The sequence below is a fragment of the Rattus norvegicus genome, chromosome 17, assembly GCF_036323735.1.
Source record: "Rattus norvegicus strain BN/NHsdMcwi chromosome 17, GRCr8, whole genome shotgun sequence".
NCBI lineage: Eukaryota > Metazoa > Chordata > Mammalia > Rodentia > Muridae > Rattus > Rattus norvegicus.
In genome coordinates this window covers 12717900-12741666 of record NC_086035.1, presented here as the reverse complement: position 1 = coordinate 12741666, position 23767 = coordinate 12717900, and the positions used below count along the sequence as shown (strand labels likewise).

The 23767-nt window shown below is 46.5% G+C and overlaps 1 pseudogene; it reads right to left on the bottom strand.

Annotated features, from left to right (window-relative positions):
* Window positions 1-7000: 7000 nt before the first annotated feature.
* Rps28-ps2 (ribosomal protein S28, pseudogene 2) overlaps window positions 7001-23767 on the bottom strand; it is a 44658-nt pseudogene continuing 27891 nt past the window's right edge.

The window sequence follows — 23767 nt, the reverse complement described above, 5'->3', positions numbered from 1 at the left end:
CTGAGACCCCAGACTGTGACAGGGAGGCAGTTGTTAAGGAGGGCAAGGCGCTTGGGGGAAACTGGCTTAAGGACCCGCATCATCTCCATCATCATCATCATCATCATCATCATCATCATCATCATCATCATCATCATCATCTTCTTCTTCTTCTTCTTCTTCTTCTTCTTCTTCTTCTTCTTCTTCTTCTTCTTCTTCCTCCTCCTCCTCCTCCTCCTCCTCCTCCTCCTCCTCCTCCTCTTCCCCCCCTCCTCCTCCCTTCTCCTCCTCCTCCTCCTCTTCCACCTCCTCATCCTCATCCTCCTCTTCCCCCTCCTCCTCCTCCCTTCTCCTCCTCTTCTTCCTCCTCCTCCCCCTCCTCCTTCTCCTTCTTCTTCTCCTCCTCCTCCTCCTCCTCCTCCTCCTCCTCCTCCTCCTCCTTAGTTTTTCAGAGTGAGTGGATTTGCTGCAGGGTCTGTGGCACTTGCATGGACTCTGAACCATTTCTTCAGAAGTCGCCACTGAAGGAAAAGAATAACCACATGGCGGGGGGGACTTTCCATAACTAAAGGACTCAGGGCATCTGGTGCCCACATATCTCGGTCACATGGCCCTACAGAGCCTCCTGAAGAACTTGCCTAGAGCTTCTGTCAGGCTGGAGTTGAACTGCTGAGAGGCAGCTCCAGTCCCAGCATCTCTGTTGTGTCTTAAGTACCTTCTCAGACCTACATGAAGATGGGCTCAGTCTTAGGAGTCAAGAACACTTCAACGTGAAGATATTTGCTGTGCTTTACTGGGTGACCTTGAACATGTAGTCTAGCCTGTCAGAATGGGGGCTGCTGTCTCTGGCACTGTCCAAGATAATCACCATGGTGATGGGTTTGGTACCTGTCTCTATGTCCTCCTCAGAGCATTTCAGCTATGAAAATAACACCATTTACAAAGCCCAGGGACAAGACTCTCACCACAGTGTGGATCTGGAACATTCCCCAAAGGCCTAGCCATTTAGGGACTTGATCACCAGCTTGGCACTCACATCATGAGAGCTTTAAGAAATCTTTGGGTCACCGGGGTATACACTCAGAGAGGATTTTGAGAACCCAGTCTCCTCCTCTTTCCCCTCTAGCTTCCTGGCATGATGGGAGCTGGCTGCTTCTCTCCGTGCTCTCTGCTCTTACCATGGCCACCTCCCACTGGAGGCCCAGAATCTCTAGCACTGAACTCAAACAAACTTTCTCCTCTTTACAAGTTTATTCTAAGTTCCCCGGCACACCATCTCCTAGGTGCATTGTTCCCCAGATTCACTGCCCCCAGCCACACTGCCCTGCACACACTTTCTTCCCATGTCCTCCTCTTAGATGTCCCTGCCTAAGAGCGTTTATCATGGCCTCTTTCAGGGCCACAGAGCCAGAGTAACAGGGGGCAAAGCTTGTCCCGCACGTTTGTCAGCAGCGCCTTACGTCTCCTTCATCACAACGAATTGTGTTTAAAGAACGCAGGGACACTCTCCACTCCTGGGTGTCTTTGAGTGGGTATCTCCATGTCTGAATGTCTGTCAGGATGTCTGTATGTCTGTGTCCATTCCTGTGTGTATCTGTGTATGTATGCCTTTGTGTGCCTGTGTGTCTGTGTCTGTATGTCTATATGCATGTATGTGTACATGTCTGTGTGTATCTATGCACATGTCTATCTGTGTATGCCATATACTTATGTGTCTGTCTATTTGTCTATGTATTTACAAACATATCTGTGTGTTTGTATGCTTCTGTATGTTGTGTCTGTATGTATGTCTGTGTGCATATGCCTGTGTTTATATGCTTATATATGTCTGTGTACAAGTGTGTATACATTTCTATGGCTATGTGTGTTTATGTTTGTATATGTTTATGGGTCTATTTTCTTGTGTCTGTGTACATGTCTGCATTTATCTGTACTGTGCATGTCTGTCCGTTTGTGTGGAAGCACAATTTACATGGACCTACAGCACAGGCATGGGCAAGTGCATCTCCCCTCACAGTACAGAATCTTCCTGTCCTGTGCTCTCCCTCATGCCCTCATTGGGCTCCCTCAGGGGACCACATGGTCCAGGTCATGGTTCAGTGTGGCCACAAGGAGACTGTGTTCCAAAGCATCCTTAGTACTTCTCCCTATCTTCCTACAGTGACAGCCCAACCAGACTGTGCCTGGATCATTCTGGGATCTTAGTGTAGCTCGGGGGCCACACTACATCTCTGGGGAGAGAAGCTATGAAGGGGGCTCTTGCCATGGGGAGGAGTAGGTAACCCATCTCCCTGGCCGCACACCCACCTACCTGATGTTCCAAAAACCTGCAGGGCCTTGACGGCTCCACCAGCACTGGCCGCTGTCCAGTAAGTTAACTTCAGAACTCCTCATTACCCTTCACGGTGAAAGTCGATTTTTAAAGAATGGTCGGTGAATCTGGTGGATACCCTAACCAGGACTGTCTTTCTCGGGCACCTTTGCCCAAAGCAGGGTGGATGTGTAGTGGCGCTAACTATAACCCTCCTCTTCCTTCAAGGGGCTTCTTGGCTTGCTGTGATGTTCTCCAGTTACTCCATGTCTCATCAAGGTCAAGTTTTAGATCTGTGGTTCTCAATCTTCCACAGGGGTCACCGAAGACCATCTGTACATCAGATATTTATGTTACTGTAACAGTAGTAGAATCACAGTTATCAAGTAGCAGCAAAAATAGTTTTGTGGTTGGGGATCACCACAGCATGAGGAACTACATTAAAGAGTTGCTTTTGGAAGGCTGAGAACCCCTGCTTTAGAGTAAACTGTGCCCTTTTTACAGTGCCAATTTTATGTGAAAAATACGAGAAGATTTGAGGTGCATGAGGAATTATTTATTGGTCCTACACAGTTTGCATTTTGTATCTCATGAATGAGTGGGTTTCTTTCTCACCAGAACAGTAGACACACTGCACAGAGCTAACTTAGTGTGTACATGCATGTGTGTGGCCATGTGTATGTGCACACACGTATGCATGTGCTTATGCACATGAGTGCCTTCATGTATGAGTGCATGCATGTGCGTGTGCCCATGTGTGCATGCATGAGTGTGTACATGCTTACATGCATGGGTACTTGCATGCATATGTTGTGTATGTGTGTGCACATGTGTGTTTTTGCACGTGAGTGGGTGTACATGAATGTGGAAGTCATACATGTTGTGTGGTTGATGTCAGAAAAAAATCCTTGGTCACCCTTCATCCTTATTCACTGGGGTAGGGTTTCTCAGTCAAAACCAGAGCTTGCCAATAACCAGTCTCACCAACTGACTTGCTCTGGGGATTCTATCTCCTTCTTCTGAGCCTGGGATTACAGATAGGCAAGCAGGCTGAGAGGCTCACCCAGAATTTAGGTGAATTTCTGCCCTCCAGTCTCGAGCTCATGAGGACTTTAACCAACAAGTGCTCTAACCACCGTGCATCTCCCCACCCCCTAATTCTGCCATTTTATTCCATCCATTGAACCTGTGCACACTCTGTGTGCTGCCTGGGGTTATCCCACGATCCACACATACTCTGCACACTACCTGTGGCTGTCCCATTGACCTGTGCATTCTCCATGCATTGCCTAAGGTCATCCCATTATCTACGTGCGCTCTGTGCACTGCCTGAGGTTATCCCAGGACCCCTGCACACTCCATGCACTGCCTCTAGTTGTCCCACTAGTAAGAGGCAGTGAAAGACCAGGCAGGTCACCCTCTGCCTTCCCTCTTTCCTGGATTGTCACGGTATACAGCTGGCTGAGGCAGAGAAGTGGCTCTAGGGAGACAGAGTGCCCTGATTGTTAGTCCTTTCCCAGCAAGCCATTGACTTCTCTCTGGGTGGAGCAAGGTGTCCAGATCAGAGCTGTGACAATCCTGAGTATATGGCTTGGTGAGCTTTCAGGGACAGGAACGTGTTCAGCACAGCGACTTGATCACCCTCACATCGCCAGTGTAGCTCTCCCCTTCCAGATGAAGTCTTGGGACTGTGCCAGTAAGAATGGAGCCACCAGCCCCTGGGACACAGAAACACAATTCTATTATTTAAGTAGACCTGTTGACTTCAGAAGACCCATTTACAGAAAAGACTGGACTAAGGTCCCATCTGAGCCTGTGCGTAATACCTGTTGTTTTAAAAATGGGTCTGCACGCATTGGTAAGTGTGTTGTGTGTGCACACTTACACATGCGTGCATCCTTACATGCAGTCTTGGGTGCATGTGCACGGTGCCTACACATCCTTAATGTTCTTGCAATTCAGCAGGGATGTAGAAGCAACTGCTTTGAATTTCTCTGTCCTCTTTTATCTGGGGTGCCAACGTGTTTCTGGAGGCTAACTGAATCCCTCCACTTGAAGAAGACAGTGTGCCGGCATCGAATTATCTAGACTGAAGAAAATCCTAGACTGAAGATAAGGTGTGAGTGTGGAGCCCATATGCTTACTTGGCTCTGTGATTTGGCCCCCTCCTATGTCTTGGAGGAAGGATTGTCCATCTTGCGTCTGCCCTTTTCCAATTCTCAGCCTCCCAATTCAGGATCAAACGTGGCCCTGGGGCTTTCAATTTTCAGGGGAGCCTAGAGTGCTCATGTTGACATCAACCACTACTGTGAAGACAATTTATGGCTTTTCTTCTTTGTCATCCTTACAGCCAGGACGTGTCCCAGATATACTGAGAGTGACTGGTCATCTCAGCCAGTGCCCCTAAGCACAGCACTTACAGGCCTGGGAGCAACATAGATCAGAGCGGACAGAAGACAAGACCTTAGGGCTAAGAACAGCAATGTCTTAAGAAACCCGTGGGAGTTCACACATCACTATACCTACAGCAGGCCTGCCTGCAAGCTCTGATCTTTCTTAAATTAAGATCTAGAGAGATATACACATACAGAACATATATATGCATGCATGCACACATACATACAAAATGCATTCATACATGCACACATTTACAACACGTTTTCATATATATGTATGCACAGTATGTACATACACACACCACCATGCATATGTACAAATACAACACATGTGCACCATACATACATGTATGCATATGTGCATAGAGCATGCACACATCACACAATAGACTCATGCATACATATATACTGCAATAATTTGGGCCGCAAGTATCCCCAAAGGTCAGTGTATTCCAGGCTTGTTGCTCAGATTGGTGCATTAAAGGGCCAGTGGAAACTCTACCTGGGCCTGGAAGGAGGTTTTAGGGCATTGAAATCTACCCTAGGCCTTGATGGGCACAGTAAGATGCCATTTTTATTCTCTCTCTTTCATGATTTCACACCCTGGTCATGAGATGAGCTGCTTTGCCTCAGCACACGCTCCCTCCATGAAGTTTTGCCACAAACCCACAGTCAATAGGACCCACTGATCAGGAACTGTATGAGCCACATAAATATTTTGTTCATTATACTCTGATTGCCTTGGGTATTGGCGTATTTGCAGAAAGATAATACATGTGACTTACACATAATATGCAGACATACATATGAAGATTTATACATACATTTTTAACTTACAATGTACACATATGCATCATCCTACACATCCATACCAACACACATATACATATATACACAAAGCAAAACATGCCTACACCTCACAGTTACCAAAACACCACATACATACATACATACATACATACATACATACATACACATACATATATAATTATACATACATACCAACAGCCACATACATGCACAGAGACAGACACATGCATACAACACACAGCATACATGGTATAAAACACACACAGGCATGTTTAGGCACCATAAACACGCATGTATACAAACAACACACACATGAATATGCATATACAGTCATAAATACATACAGATGTGTATGTACATAGATACATACACATGTGTATAGTCACAGACATGCATGTACATACCAATACATGTATTACAACGCACACACACCTGCATACTTGCACATACATATATATATGCACATAGATACACACACTCACATTCATATTCACATATGTACACACCTTACATGCATGTACAATGCATATATGTGTGCACATATGCATACACACACATAAACACGGAGCACACATACCTCTTAAGTGTGGTTTGTTGAATTATCACAAATGGTGCACACCCGTGTATCTGGCCCTAAAGAAGACAGCATTGCAGCAACTGGCCTTGGTCTGTTTTGGGCTATGACCAGGTCATGTTTATCCTGGCTTGTTCAATGTTTTGCTCTGCTTTACGGGATCAGTTGGGCTCTCCCATCCAGGGACCTGAACTCTAGTGCCACCCGCAGAAGTCCCACGTGCCTAGCATCAGGTGGTTAGACCACACTGTACTCAAGTCTCAGGCCTATCTGGTGGGAAGATACCTTGTTCAGTCATGGTCCCTGCTGGTGGCCATCATGGAGGTCTCAGAGCTTATCTCATTAAAACAGTGGCTCTCAACCTGTGGGCTGTGACCCTTTGGGACTCTAGTGACCCTTTTACAGGGAGCACCTGAGACTATCAGAGAACAGATATTTACACTATGATTCATAACAGCAGCAATATTACAGTTAGGAAGTAGCAGCAAAAATAATTTTAGGGTGGGTGGGGGTGTCACCACAACATGAGGAACTGTATAAGGAGTCACAGCAGCAGGAGGGTTGAGAACGGCTGCTTTAAAGAGGGCTGCCAAGAACCACATGAGAGGGAGGTGCTGGGGTGGGGCTAAGTAGAGAAGTAAAGTGTCTTCTCAGACAGGAATGAGGCTCACTGAGCCATCACAAGGGCCTGAAGGCTATAGCTACCAAAGATGGGTCACAGATGTCAGAGTTGCCTTCAAAACATAGACCTACATGGTCTCAATAAAAATAAATGATCAATATGTGAGCTGATGGATATGCTAATATCGTTTACATATATTAAAACTTCCCATTGCCTTTTTTTTTTTTGAATACAAATGTTTTATTTAACAGTTGCAGGTCATCCCAGGGCAGGGCTAAGGAGTGGATATCCAGAACCCAGCAGCAAGGTCAGCGCAACCTCCGAGCTTCTCTTTCTGACTCCAACAGGGTGAGCACATCACCCTCTCAAACAGGGCCTTTGACATTTCGGATGATAGAGTGGCTGGTGTCATCCATAAATTCCACTCGCACCTGCGTTCACTGTCTCTGCGAACCGGTCCTGCCCAGCACTTTAGTTACCCTAGCCAGCTTGATGGGCTGCACATGACTCGTGTCCAATCTGGCGGAGTTCCCATTGCCTTCTTACATGTACAGAATCATTAGTCAATTAATATGATTAATTAATATAATACTAATAATAATAGTTAAAAATGAAAGAACAAAACTGTATCCAGATGAGTTTTAACAAGAAGAAAGGAAGGAAGGAAGGAAAAGAAAGAAACCCAGCCCCACACTATACAACTGGCTCTCCATCACCCAGGAAGGGCACACAAGCCCTCTCTAGATCCCTTGCAATGGCCCCATTTTCTTTTCCTCTGAAGGCAGACAGTGTGGACAGATGAGCCTATGTAACTGGATCTATGAGCTTGTAACTGGATCTCAGAGAAGAGTTGATCAGGTAGAAGCAGCAATGTTCAGAAACACTCAGATGTTGTATTCCACAGAGAGCTTCAAAAACACTGCACTTCAGCTGAGAGTCTGGGATCAGAGCTGAAGTACCTGTTACTTGCTCTGAGCCTAGCTCCCGACACTGTGCAGACCTGGATCCAGCACCTTTGTGAAACATGCTGCAAAATGCTGGGGTCTCCCTCACACTACCCTATGGAGATAGCAAGCACAGACAAACAAGTCCCTCCCTTCTGCCCATAAACCATCAGCACATGGTTTATAACTGAAAAGAAATAAAATTATGTTCAGGCTCTAGTTTCAAGAGTTTGAAAGATGTGATTTTATTTTTAGCATCTCAGTAGGAGGAGAATAGACATCATGTAGAATTCCGGTCCAACAGAATCAATCACAACTTGAGGTACAGATATGTCAGATATGCCAAAACAAGACCTCAAATACCTCAAATACGTTTTCTTTTTGTTTTGTTTGTTTTGTTTTGTTTTTATGCCTGATATAAGTTCTTGTACATCCCGTCTCCTAGGACCAAACCTGCCTCTCCCTCTGGCTTTAAGACAAGATTTTATACCCAACAGTAATAGCCCATACAGTGGGTTCTGTAACCAAAGACAATAAAGTCAAGAAAGAATCATCACTGTTAGAAACATCCATGAATCAGCCTGATGGAAGATTGCCTAAACCCTGTACATATCAGCAGTTGATACCCAATGCCCACCCCACCACATGGGATGAGGAAACACCACATATCTCCCCTTGTTGATAGATACTCCTTGTGATTAATAATACTATCTGTTCACCAAGAACTAGAGTCATCTAGGAGGCAAACCCTGGGAATGTCTGTGAGAGAGTGCCCAGATTCAGTTCACTGAAGCAGGACTGCCCGTGCTAACTGTGAGCAGGAACATCCCATGGGCTGGGGGCCTGGACTGAATTAAAGGAGAAAGAGGTGAGCAGCAGCTTTCGCCACTCTCCACTGCCTGACTGAAGATGTGATGTGACCAGGGACCTCACGGTCCAGCTGCTATGACTTCTCTGCCCTGGTAGTCGATGAGCCAAAAGGAACCCTTTCTCCCTTAAAGGGCCGTTGAGCAATGAAACAACTTTAAAAAGTAAATGTAAATTAATTGTCTAAAACAACACAGCAGATGGAACTCTGAGGAGGGCGAGTTTGGAAGTCTGCAGGATCCCTGAGAGGCTTTGAGGAGCAGTCAAATGCCTCAGAGGGTGTGATCAAAAAAGTGCGTACTATGGGGCAGCTCCTGGCAGCAAACTGAGGCCCTGTGAGACACACCTCATGGGACTGGCAGGACTCAGCTTCCCGGAGCTGCAGCCTCTGCAGAGAGCAGGGTGGTATCCATCCTTTGAGACACCCACCTAGTCTCCGAAATGACGGCATCATAGCTGCTGTTGCAACAGGGAGCTCATTAGAGCCAATACTGATGGTACTCATTCTGTGGCGTTAGGTCACACTCAGCAGAATCTGGGACTCCGGGATATTTGTGTTTGCTCAATATGTAAGCACTCGGCAGGGACTGGGGGTGGATATCTGATGTCAATAATGAGGCTTGTGCTGCTGAGATAGTCACATCGCAGACGGCATTAGCACTTCGGTGGAGTACTTCTGACAGCTGAGGCTGCCGTCTGACTGGGGAGTGAGAGTTGAAAGTTTTCTCTCTGGGTAATCAAAGGGCTGGGAAGGACTAACCCTAGCACCCCATGCAGGTCCTGAATCTCATCAAACATCACGTCACTACTGAGACCGAGGCCCCCTGAGGGATTTGGGGGCTCTTCGATGTTCCTCCCATCCCAGACACACCATCAGTCCGGTGGGAAGATAGGTTTCAAGAGATCAAACACAAGCACAGAACCATGCGGAATTCAGAGGAGGTTCCGCAGAGCCGGCTGCATTTCATCCAGAACTTGGAATGTAAAATGGCCAGAGAAAGTGAGGAAGGAAGTTATAACCCAAAGGAGCTGACTCAGACAGACGGTCAAGGTCACCTCCCACCGAGGACTGGCAGGGACCCTGTCTGGTGAAGCAGATCTGGGATGCATGTCACTGTGGAAAAAACAGAATGGGAGCCTGCAGTCATCTCAACATAGCCCATAAAAGATGCCACTTCTGCCCCCAAACTAGATAAGCTCCAAGCGTCAGTTACGTAAGGCTGTAATCCCAGAAGAAAAATCTTGAGAGAAATGTGGACTGAGGAGACCTGGGCTAGCGAGGAAGGGAGTAAAGACCTAAGACCTGGGCTATCTAGGTGATCGTTTGGGTTAAGAATCTCTGTGTGCTAATGGGGCTTTTGAAACTCTCGGAGGCTTGCTTACTTCCTGAGAGGCACGGCCTTCCTTCTAGGAGAGGATGCATTTATTTAGAAGAAATTGCTACACAACAACGTCTCTCAACATGGATGTGTACACACTCCACGTGACCCTGGAGGACTAATTCCACAATTAATAAAGGATCTGCCAAGTGGGTGGCCGATTAGGTGGCTCAGCTGGTAAGGGGCACTTTCCATCGAGTTTTGGAAATTGAATTCCGTCCCTAGGACTCACGTGGTAGAAAGAAAGAACTGACTACAGAGAACTGTCCTGGGATCTCCACACATGCGTCTTGGCATATATATATATATATATATATATATATATATATATATATATATATATATATATATATATATATATATATATTCCCACGCAAAATAAATAAATGTAAAAAAAATAGAAAGAACAGAAAGGCTCCTTTTTATATGTTAAGTGGAAGTTCGTGTAGGTATCTCTCAAAGAACTGTTCAGAATCGCATCAACAAGGAGTTCTAGGGAAAAGAGAAGAGAGTGTCAACCTTGATGTCGCTGAGAGTCCCGAGTGTGTGGTGACACAAAAGTAAGTTTACTTTTAGTGCTGTCCTTGAGCACTGGGCAGAGAAAGAAACCCTTAGGTCTCTGCTCAGAACAGAACGCCCCGCCCCACCACGCCCATCTATGATGCCCCGCCCCCACCATGCCCATCCATGGTGTACTGTGGGCTGGAACCTCTTTCACAGGGAATCCCAATATAACTTCATCCATAGCATCTTTCATATCAAAGTTTCATGAAACTTAAGCCCACTGTCTCCAAAGTACAGCAGCCCATCTCCGGCACAAAAGTTGCAGCAACTCAGAGTTGTGACTTTGAGCCAAAAAAACACCGTCCTTCTCGGTCCATATGGAGTGCGAGGCACACACAGGCTGAGTTCCGTTCCCGGCACCCACTTGGTGCTTACAACTTGTAACTCCAGCTTCGGGGAATCTGATGCCCTCCTCTGGCCTCCGTGAGCGCATAATCTAAACCTTTACAATACAGAGGGGATGGATATACATAAAGATGGCGAGACCATCGAATCAAATTGCCCACCTTTATTTAGGTTCATGCGCACAGTTCGTGTGAAAATTATGGCCTCGTGCAGATGACCTCAGATCGTTAAGTCTGAATTGGTCTCAGAAACCATCGAGTATAACCATCTTACTGTGACGCTCAGGCACCGGTTGGACCTCATTTTATTCTTTGCTGAAATTTTATGAGGTCATTAGGATGAGAAATGTCGGCGCTCACGGGGAGGGTGGTTGTCTGAGTGCAGTTGATTTCCGGTTCTGCTTAGCTGGCTATGCCTGAGTTCCATTTATTAAGTCTGACCTATTCTGGCACCGTGGGCTGTGATCACACGGTCCTTTCCCCAGCCTCCCACAGGGACGTCGAGCCTAATGACATCGCTATAATGGTCAATTGCCACCTGACCCATCCTATCACAGGTCCTAAAGGACCTATCAGTTTGTGGAACACCTGAGACCCAGCAGGTAGCTTGGCTCCCACCTTTGAAAACGTAAGTTTGATTCTCAAATAAATTAAAATAATTTAAGTCACATTCCATAACCGACATAATCTGTAAACAAGGCTGGGCAGGAATGAGCCCTGGAGCTACGTATGTTCCTGTGAGTGATTCAGAGGAATGCTCACCGCCATGAGCTGTCGCCCAAAGTACCTGTGCAGATGGCTGCTCGGTGCATGGAGTTCAGGACACTGTAGAGGGAATACAAAGGCTTCATCATGTGTCCCGATGCACAGGGAGCAGAGAGAGGCTACCTCTGAGTGGACATTACCTCGTCCATGATAGAAGCTAAGGTAGACTGAAAGGCAGATGCCAGGGTGGCTGATTCTGTTTCTGCCTCTGCCCTGGTACAGTCTTAGGCCATGTTGTCTCCAAAGTTTTGTTATGCAAAAAGGGCTTGGAATAGCAAGGGCAAGAACCCACCAGTTCCATATGCACATAAACAAGTGCAAAGGTTATGAATAGGTCGTGCGAGTGAAGTGGACATCGAAAAGAGCCGTGCTGGGTGTCTGTGGCTGAGAGGGGAGGACGAAGCATGAAGCAGCAGTTCCCGTCACCATCAAACCCACGTCTCGCATCACCCCATGAGGCAGGATTAGGAGCCCTCTGCATAATAAAAAGCCTAAGATATTGGTTAGATATATTTTCTTATTCGGTTAAGTCAGCACCAGATACAGAGTGTGATTCAAACTCATCCTCATGGGTACCTTACTTAGGAACAAATTCCTCTGCAGAAAAGTACCTACTATGAACTTCCTATTAATGCTCTTGTAATGGTTAGAATTATCACCTTGACAGAATCTAGAGTCACCTGGGAGATGACTCTATGAGAATGTCTGTGGGGAAGTATCTTGGTTATATTGACTGAGGTAGGAAGACCTGCATACCATGGGTGGCTCCATTCCCTAGGCAGGGGATCCTGAGCTGTATGAATGGAGAAAGAGGGCCGAGTAGATACAAGCATTCACTATTCTCTTCTGACCACAGATACAATGTAACCAACTGCTTCAAGTTCTTGCTGCCCTCCCACAGAGTCTGTTCCTTGAACAGTGAGCTAGAATAAAGCCTTCCTCCCTTAAGTTTATTTTGTCAAACAATTTTATCACAGCAATAGAAATGAAACCATAACACTTGGAATGTACATGAGGACACCACTTAGGGGGTGTTTGGGATTAAACCCCAGGCCTGGTATATGTTACATAAGCACTCTACCACTGAGCTACACTCAGATCAGTCATATATATATATATATATATATATATATATATATATATATAAACAATTGTGCAGAAATCCTTTCCCATATAGTTTCTGAGGATCTGGATTCGGGAAATGTCTTAGCTCCATGGTTCTGGATTTTGATGTCAGGTTGGGAAGTGACTTAACTGTAGACTCATCTGAGGATAGGGACCCTATTTCAAGGTGGTAAGCACACCTGTGCTGGCTGTTGGCTGGGGGTTCAGCTATGTTCCTGAGTGGTACTCCGCAGAGGTAAGTCAGTGTTGTGTTGTCATGGTGCTCGCTTCCTCAGAATGACCCAGAGGTTCAAGGAGAAGGTTTTATCAGAGACTCAAAAACCACAGAGCCTGTCAACCTTGAAACAAACATCCTGTCCACCTCCACACATGCTGAGGGTCTGAGTCAGGGCCAGAGCCTGAGCATCAAGCCTCCGAGCAGCATTACTCCTACACACACACACACACACACACACACACACACACACACCCTCCAAAAGGAGATGACTCTGTTTTTCTTTGCCTGCTTCTATCGAACCTCCTATGTTCTCTGCGTCAGATGCAGAAATAACATCCATTATTCATTGCACGTGAGTTCAGGTTGCACACAATTCCCACCCAGTTCCTCTTCGAATGGGAGTCAAGCAACACCTCACTTATGCATGGTCAGGCTGAGCCTGACCTTCTGCAACCTACAAACTCTGCCTCCAGGGCTGTGCTTCCTCACCCCATATGGTCCTGATTAGCCAGGGGTAGGAAGGGAGGCCTCGTGTGCATAGCCAGTGGGTACTTTCACTCTGGGTCATCCCGGGGTGAGTTCTTTCAGTCATGATCCACTTCAAGTCAGCTTTCACCTTTGAAGCACATGAATTACAAATAAGCTTGAAGGTTCTAATAAAACCCCAAAATACGGTGGCTGAAATAAGTTTGCTTCCCTTTGATCTAAGGTGGCCTGGGCTGGTGGAATACTCTGCTGTTTTGGCGCAGGCCTTTTAGCTCCAGGTTCTTGGAGCCATTATGGTTTCCTAGGTCAGATAGTGGGACCATCCCTTTCCTTTTCTAGGGCTTCATTGTTTCTTTTCTCACCGTATTGATCTTTTTAAAAGATTCATTTTATTTTTGTGTGCATGCATGTGCTTGGGAGGGGAGTGTGCACATGAGTGTAGTTGCCTGCGGAGGCCAGAAGAGGGCACCAGATCCCCCCAAAGCTGGAGTTAAGGCTGACGGCAGCCTCTGGACTAGGGTGCTGGGAGCTGAACTCAGGTCTTTTGCAAAGATGGCATCTGCTCTTAACCTTTGAGCTACCTGTCCATTCTCCGTCTCACCAGTTTCATACTCAGTCACATGACCCTGACAAGTGTCAGAAGAGACTGAAAAACATGGCCGTTAGATGAGAACCAATGGGCTCCTATTCACAACAAGAAGAAAGATGAGTGGATGCTGAGGCAAGGTCTCAGCTGTCCCCTGGACCCTCGTATCCTCCCTTTTCATCTCCCAAAAGAATACATGGGCATTGCCAGGATACCGGTACCAGGAAGCACTCCCTACTGACCGACCACAGTAAAGGCACAGCTTCTCACAGTGGCCACAATGGCTAGCAGGCTCCGTCTGCAATACGTTTAGGTCTTTGCTCTTTAAATAAATAACCTCTTCAAAGACTTATCTTATTTTTACTCATGTGTCTGAGGTGGGGAGCAGTGTGTACTCAGGAGTGCAGTGTGCATGGGAGCCAGAAGAGGATGTCAGATCCCCCGGAGTCCCTGGGGGGTTGGAAGCCACCTGACATCAGTGCTGGGAACCAAATTTGGTTCCTCTGTGAAAGCAGCAAGTACTCAGCCACCAAGTTGTTCTCCTGTCCCAAACAATGTCTTCAAAGAAGCAACTGTGTGAGAGAGATGGCTTGCCCACTGTTCTTGCTAGTCAGTTTATGTGACATCCTGTTAGAATACAGAGCCGGAAATGCCTGGGCCCTTAGCTCTGCCAAAAGCTATATGACTCTCAGATGATTTACCTAAATGTTGGACGCCATCTTCCTCACCCCCTACAGCTAGTATGAGAGTCGACGAGTATATTTAATGGCGAATCTGTTACATAACAGAAACTCACAAGAGTCTTCCCCGTGAACTCCAGTTTGCTAACCTAAATATGGAGTTACGTCTGATGGGACTAAGGAGACAGGGGATCCTTCCAGAAGCTTCCACTGTTGCCTTTCCTCTCAGGGGCCAGCTACCCTGGCTATGCTGACTTGAGCTGGGTTGAGAAGGTGGCATTGTTCAAGATAGTGTGCTTGACAGGCAAGAATGGAAGATCTACCAGATCTAGAATGGCCTCTGTGATAGCTAATCGTGATTGGATCTGGAATCGACTAACTGATATTTCATTGGACAGGCCTGTGAGGACATTTCCAGGGAGGGTCGATTGGAGAGGAGGAAGACCTTCCTTCAGACATAACAAGGTTGGAGGGGAGATCATCCGTGTTTGCCTGCTGCCTTCACTCTTGCTGGCAAGTGCATCAACTCCCCATTGCAGTGTCTGTTCCACCATCAGCCACTGCCTCTAGGCTCCGGATTCTTCTGCCTGTGGATTCTCCAGGACTTTGGCATCATATTAGGACTACTGAGGCACCCAGCTTAATGAGTGGGGCAGCTACTGCAGTCTTGGCTTCTCTGATCTGTAGGCAACCATTGCTGGACTACCCATATCACGTAAACCAAGGCAGTAAAAATCCCTTTGTAACGTACAGTCTCTCTAACAGGGCTGTTCCCTACAGAACCTCGCAGGGTGAGGATGCAGACCCTAAAGGCTTGGTGCTACAACTGTGATCCCGTGAGATGTGGCAGGACCAGGACATTTAGCTGATGGAGCTGAGTGGGGCTTTGCAGGTTATTGGGAAAACAGCGTCATAGATCCTCTGCTCGTCTCCTGGATCTCCTTGGCATCCTGGCCAGGAAGCACTGAACGGCTTTGCCTTGCAAGGCTGTTGGCACCACAGTGTGGAGCACGGCTACAGGCTCAAAAGCCATGGATCCAGCCCATTCTGAACCAACGCTCTTAAAGCCACAATCCCAAACAGCCCTTTGATTGTCTTAAGTATTTGTTACAGAGGAATGCTGGCCGGTATCGCTGATGGACACCTCCCATCAACCCCTCAACGCTCAAAGACTTAAAGCCTTCTTGATGTGGGCCGAATATCTTGGGGTTACAGCTGGCAGACAGTGGTTTAGGCTTGCAGGAAAACTAAGAATGCTCTCCCCTTATGGGTCCTGTGGAGGCTCCCTCAGCCACACAGATTTCTGTTTTCTAGGAGTCTGATATGCCCAGCTAGTTCTTCAGCTCCACATGGCCCTGACTCAGAATCCAGTGTCCTGCACTTGGCGGGCATCGCATCTCTAAGAGACACCTTCTCCAGTCGAAGGAATCTGCTCTGATGGTCTCCATGACAACCCTGGAAGGCCCTGGCACGAGCATCTAACAGGCCTTGCCAGTAGGCAGGCCCATCCCACTAATTGGATAATGTATCTGGAAGGGCTGATCATTCCTGGCACCTAAATCAAAGGGTGAACTCAGCAGACATGACTCACGCCAGCTTTTTTAAGTAGGCGCAAGCATTTTCCTTCCTGGCCCTTGGTAGTGAGCCTTCTTTCAAGAAGGTGTCATCCTCCAGGCCTGCCCGAAGCCCATAACAACCCTAGGCTTTGCAATTCTATTTTTGTGAATGTGCGAGAGACTGAACGGAATCAGTGTGTAAAGGTTCTTATTTTCTTGGGTTATTTAAGAGGGAAACAGATGCTTGGTTTTCTGACATCGTGTCCAATTGTCGGGGGCAGAAAAAGGCAGTAGAAGAAAAAGGAAGGAAAGCCATAGGCAGGTTCCATGGAATAACATGGACACCATGAAGCCACCATGTGTGTTTGATACACTTTGATACACAGATGTTAAATATAGAGATTGTATAATCCCATCTCTCCACACACATGTAGAACCAGAGACAAGAGTGTATCTTCTCATTAAAGGTCAATTGCATGCCTTTGTGTGTCCACCTGTGCACATGTGGGATCCAAAGACCACTCTCCCATGTCTGCTGCCACTAATCTTTTTGACTTGACCCTATTTTTCATACAGGATCTCACCATGTAGCCCTAACTGGCATGGAACTTGGTATATAGAGCAGGCTGGTCTTGAACTCAAAGAGAGATGTGTCTCTGCCTTCTGAGTGCTGAGTCCATCTTGGTTTTTTGTTTTTTGTTTTGTTTTTTGTTTGTTTGTTTGTTTGTTTGTTTTTAGAGACAAGTTCTCAGTGAACTCATTATTTCAGCCAGGAAGTTCCCATGATCCCCCTGTCTCTACCCCCACTAGTGCTGGGATCACAGGCATACCAACTCACCCACCTATTTACAGAGGTTCTAGGAATCCAAATTCAGTTTCTCATGTTTGTATGCCAAGCATGTCACCCGTGGAGCTGTCTCTGTAGCCCCAAGAATATGCTTTCCCAGAGCAGGAGACAACAGTGATGATATTGGATTTGGGAGATGGCTCATTCACTGAACTGCTTGTCTTGCTAGCATGAGACCTCAAGTTCAATGCCCAAAGTCATTTAAAGCAACAGCAGCAGCAGCAGGAGCAGTAACAACAACTACAAAAACAAGGTATTGTGGCCTGTGCCTATAACCACACCAAGCACTGGGGAGGCAGAGACAGGAAGATCATGGGGCTCAGTGGCCAGTGAGTCTAGCTGAATCTGTACAATATAAAAATAAGAGAAATTGTCAAGGAAAACAAAAGGTAAAGTTGCAATGGTACCTGAGGCTGACTTCTGGCATCCACATGCTTGTACACATGCACACACATACAAACACACACATGCACATACACATATACATACACACATACACACACATGCACACACAAACACACATGCACACACATACAAACACACATGCACACACAGCATATATACACATGCACACACAGACACACATGCACATGCATACAAACACACACATGCACATACACACATGCATACATACATGCACATACATATACATGCATGCACATGCAAACACACATGCATATACACACAAACAAACATGTATACACCTGCATATACACACATACACACCCATGCACACACACATGCACTCACACACATCACACATATGCACATGCATGCACCCTTGAGTCCTGAAAAACAGACACTTTCTCTGCCAGACCCCAGACCCTGATTTTCAGTTAGAGGAATACCCACCCTGGTATGTTGTGTGTGTAAGAATCAAAGGGCCAGGCCACACAGCAGCACCTCAGACACCTGCCAGACTCCTCTGCTGAGTCCCAGTCTGCCTGAACATCTACTTCCAATGAGGCCCAGATCTCACCAAGCACTCTTCCCAGCATCCAGTGGGGTTTAGACTCCAGAGTGTTAGCTATAGAACCTACCAGTCACCATCCCTAATGTGAAAACCCCAAACCCCAAGTCCTCCGAAGTCAGAAACCTTAGATATCGTGTCCTAAACTTTCAAACCTTGGCTTCCATATTTTGGAGCTGGGGAGGCTGAACCTATGCACAGTTTGGGGATAAAGAACGACCTGTCTCATTTAAGAGGGAAGAATTGTAACTGAGAAGAACTGAAGCCTTTTTCACTGCATTCATTCTAGCACTAGAAAACGCACAAATGGTCCGAGTGTGTGACGGTGAGGAAAAGAAATCAGAAGAGTGCATATTGGTGCCTCTGGAATCAGCCTAGGTAAGGGATGGAGACCTCTACGACAGGCTGTAAAGGAGTCATTACACACACACACACACACACACACACACACACACACACACACACACACACGGTTAGAACACCTGTGGACATCTATGGAGAGAAAGTCACCAAGAGGACCTGAAAGGACAGCATGGGGCAGGGCTTATGTCTTCTTCAGACTTGACACACATGTCCATCAAAGCCTCATTCACCTCAGGGCCTGGTGGTGCAGTAACAGCCCTGCCCAGTGCTGGCAGAGAAAGGCTTGCTGCTGAGCACTGGCCTGCGGCAGCCTGCCCACCTCTCGCCTCCCTCCTCCCCTCCTCCCCCTCCCTCTCTCTCTCTCTCTCTTCAGTCTTTTGTTCTCTGAACATAAAAGACCTGACAAGTTTCAACTGAGTTTAAAGGGGTATTCGTTCCCTTATTCTGCAAATGCAGATGTCCCTTCTTCCTTGTAGCTGAGGAAACCTAGCTCTTCACCTGACAGAAAGCATCCCACCGCTGACCCTATGCTGGCTTTGGGGATTCCCGCCATCCTCGCATTGTCCCTCCTATGTTCAAACACATGATTCTATGGTCACTGAGATATGACCAGGGTAACATTAGCTCCCATCGCCACTGTTCCCAGGGAGACTTTTGGGAAAGGGGTTCTCTGCATTTTTTTTATTCCATCCTCTGATCTGTTTTAAATGTATTATAATTGCCATCACATTTTTATTACCGTGTGTGTGTGTGTGTGTGTGTGTGTGTGTGTGTACATACAATATGTATGTGTGTGGGTAGTATATGCAGAAGCACACATGCCCTGGCATACATGTAGAGGTCATAGGATAACTTTCAGATGTCAGTTCTCTCTTTCCACTGTGGGATTCAGGGATTTGAACTCAGGTCATAAGATCTCCCAGACAAGGACTTTGCCCTCTGAATCCTCTTGCTGGGTTCCATGATTGTTTTAGTCAGTCAAGAGCAGAGGACAGTGGCCCTGTCTTCATTTGACAGATTGAACCCAGTACAGATAATTCACAGCATGGCAGATCTAAGTGGATGAGAGTAAGACAGCTCTCTCCTTTCTGACCTGACAGAAGACCCCCTCACTGGTGAGGCAGCAGCAGCCCATCAGAGCTATCTGAGGGTCACAGCACCTCTCAGCCAGAAGCTGCTGCTGGGCGCTACCCTCCTCTGTGAAGAAGGTTCTACCTCCCAGCATGCCCGGGTCCTGTGTAAAACCAAAGCCAGTTCTACCCAAGTGCACAGCTACAGTCTCAGCACTCAGAAGGCTGAGGCAGAAGAATGATAACTTCTAGGTTGTTCTAGGCCATAATCTACCTCAAAAATACCACCACCACCACCACCACCACCACCACCACCACCACCACCACCACCACCACCAAAATATCAAGTGAAACCAAGAGGACTTATTGTGTCCACGGTAGACAATGTGCTCCTCTCTCAGTGTAGAGGGAAAATTTTGCAAGCAGACTTTGCAGAAATAATCGCATCCTTTTTTGAAAAGTGCGTACTGCTAAAAATAATATTTGTTTATGAGATCAATCTGAATGAGTAGGAATATTGCTGTACGCTCTCTTTCTGTGGCGTGTGTGTATGGTGTAGTATGTGTGGTATGTGGTGTGTGTGGGGGGGTGTGGTATGTGGTGTGTGTGTGTGTGTGTGTGTGTGTGTGTGGTGGCATGTGGTATGTATATTGTGATGTGTGCATGTGGTGTGTGGTATGTGGTGTGTGTGTGGTGTGTGGTATGTGTGTGTGTGGTATGTGGTATGTTTATGTGTGGTATGTGTATGTGTGATGTGTGTGTGTGTGTGTGTGGTGTGTGGTATGTGTATGTGTGATGTATGAGGTGTGTGTATGTGTGTGATGTGTGTGGTATGTATTATGTGTGTGTGTGGTGTGTGGTATGTATGGTGTGTGTGGTGTGTGGTATGTGTATGTGGAGTATGTGTGTGTGTGCATGTGTGTGCACGCACACATGTGCACATGTTCTGGTGTGGAGGTCAGTGGACAACTTGCAATAGTTTGTTCTTTCCTTCCATGTGGAACGTGGGATTGCACACACACACACACACACACACACACACACACACACATGAATATGCATGCACATATGCACACACAAATGCGCAAATGGCATTGTAAAAACCAATACCACAAATGCACAATACTAATTAGAAACGCACAATGTTCCAAAATGTTAATCAAGCCAGGCATGGTGATGTATGCCTGTAATCCCAGCACTTGGGAGGCAGAGGCAGGTGGATGTCTGTGAGTTCAAGGCCAGCCTAGTTTATGTAGCAAGCTTCAGGACAGCCAAGATTAGGTAGAATAGTGGTTCTCAACCTGTGGATTGTGACCCCTTGGGGTTGAATGACCTTTTCACAGGGGTCACCTAAAACCATCAGGAAAGTGCAGATATTTACATTATAATCCATTACGGTAAAATTAAAGTCACGATGTAGCAATGAAAATAATCTTATGGTTGGGGTCACCACAACACAAGGTATTAAAAGGTCACAGCATTAGGAAGGTTGAGAGCCACTGAAATAGAGAGTCCTTGTTTCAAAAACAAAACAAAACAAAACAAAAACCATGTTAATCAAAAATAAAATCAAATGTCACAAAAGGTGATGAGGGAATCAATAGAGCTTTAATGGCAAGCACAGGATTTAGATATATCCACTCAGTTCAAATCCTTCATTTGAGACAAAATAATCTCACATACTGAGACACTGAGACACTTTGTGATTGTCTGTGGACATGGACCCCAGCTGACTGGGAACTTGCTTTCTGTAGCTGAGGATGATGGAAGGAGTGTCCACCACAGCTGCTTACGCGGTGCTGGGCTCCCTGCACCAAGGCAAGCATTCTACCCCCTAAGCCAGGTTCCTAGTTCCACTGAGATTTCTAAATGAGGAGGCCGCAGGTAGCAATAGGGTTCTTTCTCCTTTTTCCTTCCGCCTGGGCAGACAGAATGGAGGAAGTGGGAGTTGCTTTAGGCCTGCTTAAACCGTGACCATCTAGAAAACCCAAGGAAGCACGGCCAGCATCCTGGTTGACAGGCACAGGCACCTCTTTCTCAAGTCCACATCATCCCAAAGTCCTTACAGGGCTTTGCAGAGCTGCGAAGGAGCAAACATTGTATTTCCTTGAAACAAATCAAATCAACTTTGTATCTCCTTGAAAGAAATCCAATCAACAGGAGTGCACAAAGATGCACCTCCTGCTCCAAGCACCTCCTCCTAGGATTCCCACCTGCCCCCTCCTCTTCACTGTTTAAGGCTTGCCAGGAGGAAGCACATGGGTCTGACTGTGGGCGAGCGCAGAGCGGGAACTCTGGCTGGGGACTATAGGCCAGAGCCCTTAGAGCAAGACAAGGTGGGGAGTCTGTCCTAACAGGAGAGTCGAGACAACAGGGAGTTAAGCTCCAAGAAGCCCACAGAGCACCCAGCACTGTGCAGAACACACTGACAGGAGCTCTTGAAGTACTCTAAACTAGGAAACGCTCTTCATTCAAAAAACAAAAACAAAAACAAAAAACAGCGAAAGATTTCCAGCACGGCCATAGTATACAAGTTAAGAATTCACATCTTTTCTGGTGAATCATGGTGGTGCAGGTCTTTATTTAGTCCTAGCACTAGGAGGCAGAGGCAGATGGACCTCTGTGAGTTCAAGGTCAGCCTGGTCTACATAAAGAGGCCACTGTCTCCCACCCTGCCCCGCTAAAAGAAATAATTCACATTATAGTGAAGAATGAAAAGGAAATTGTTGGTAGACTTCTAGCAGATGATGATTGTCAATGTCACGCTGTTCAAAAACCATCACACACCCCGGAAGGAAAAAGGATTATAGCACATTAAATTAGATTTCACTACATGGCAGCAATACAGACATGTCGATGGAGAAGGGCTTGGCGTTTGACTGGGATCCCTGGCATACGCTCTACTCTGTTCTGTATTACGGTGGCAAGGAGCTACATTTTTACTCAACTTGCTTTGTTCTTTGAACCTTTAATGTTTAGATTCTACAGAAACCAAGTTCCCTGCTAAAAGAAAATACTTTGAAGAGGTTTGTCTTTCTAAGCTATTGGTGGTTATATTGGAAAAAGAAGAGGATTTTGTTTGGTTTGGTTTGCTCAAAAAAAAAGTTTCTGTCGTTTTAGTTTTAGTTTTTTAAGTGCAAAGAGTGGTAGAGTCCCTGACACCACCCTCCGCAGTGGTGTCGGCTCTTCAGCATGACACGAGGCTGTCAGGTGACACTTCTTACAGAGACAGTGCGACACTGGACAAATGTGTAAGAGCACAGGAAAGCACAGGTGTGAAGTAAGCGCTTGCACACACACACACACACACACACACACACACACACACACACACAGAGGCACCGACAGAAGGACAAGACAGCCCAGAATGAAACTGACAGGAGACTCAGCCAGTGTTGCAGGGCAGAAATGATCGCTCCTATATTCTAGATTTTTGAAGATTCCTTTGTGGGAAAAGAACTTGCTGCCTGGAACTTGGGGGCACACCCTTAAACCCTTGGAGTGTCCCAGACAGCTGGACTGCGGTCTCAGAGCACCTCCCATCAAACATGCACATCTACTCGTTACATATGAGTACACACACCATCACACAGTAATAAACCTCTTCTCCAAGAGCATCTAACACTGGTAAACAGACCCACGGCAGGTGAGTAGACCATGCGCCCTGGACCAGGGTCAGGTCTGTGCTCAGACAACTCTCCTCCTCTCCGATCATCGAAGGAACAATTAGGCCTTTCCTTGGCAGCCCACTCCCACCACATCCAGCTCACTCTTGTGCTAAAAGTCCACTTCTAGTTGATGGTTCTCCTGAACTGATCAGTCCCCATCCTGACTCTGCTGCACTGAGGTCTGATGTGTGGGCTCAGGGACAGACAGTTTCAGGCTCTAGTGTGTTCCTCGCTGTTCTGAGCTATGGGCCCTCGGTGGACCCCAGAAGCCATTAGGAAGCAAAGCTCACTTCTACCTCCATTCTATCTCTGGATGGGATGGCTTCACATCTTCAAACGGAAATAAAAAAGAGCACTAGAAAATCAGCCATACAAAGGGAAGAAAGATGCAGGATGCATTCTCATTTTGGGTTGAAGAGAGGCAGCACACGTTTTTGCATTTATTTTTTTTTTAGCTAAAAGAATGTTTTCCTCAGATAATTGTGAAAAAGGTAGAAGCTGGATTTCTGTATTATTTTGTCCTTAATATTGGACTTCATTGATCTAAGCAGTCATCAGTGTGTAACGATGTTCCTAAACTGGGATCTGAGGGGTCTCTAAGAATCTGTGGGTAAGGAACACGAGGCAGGAAGCATCCATGGACA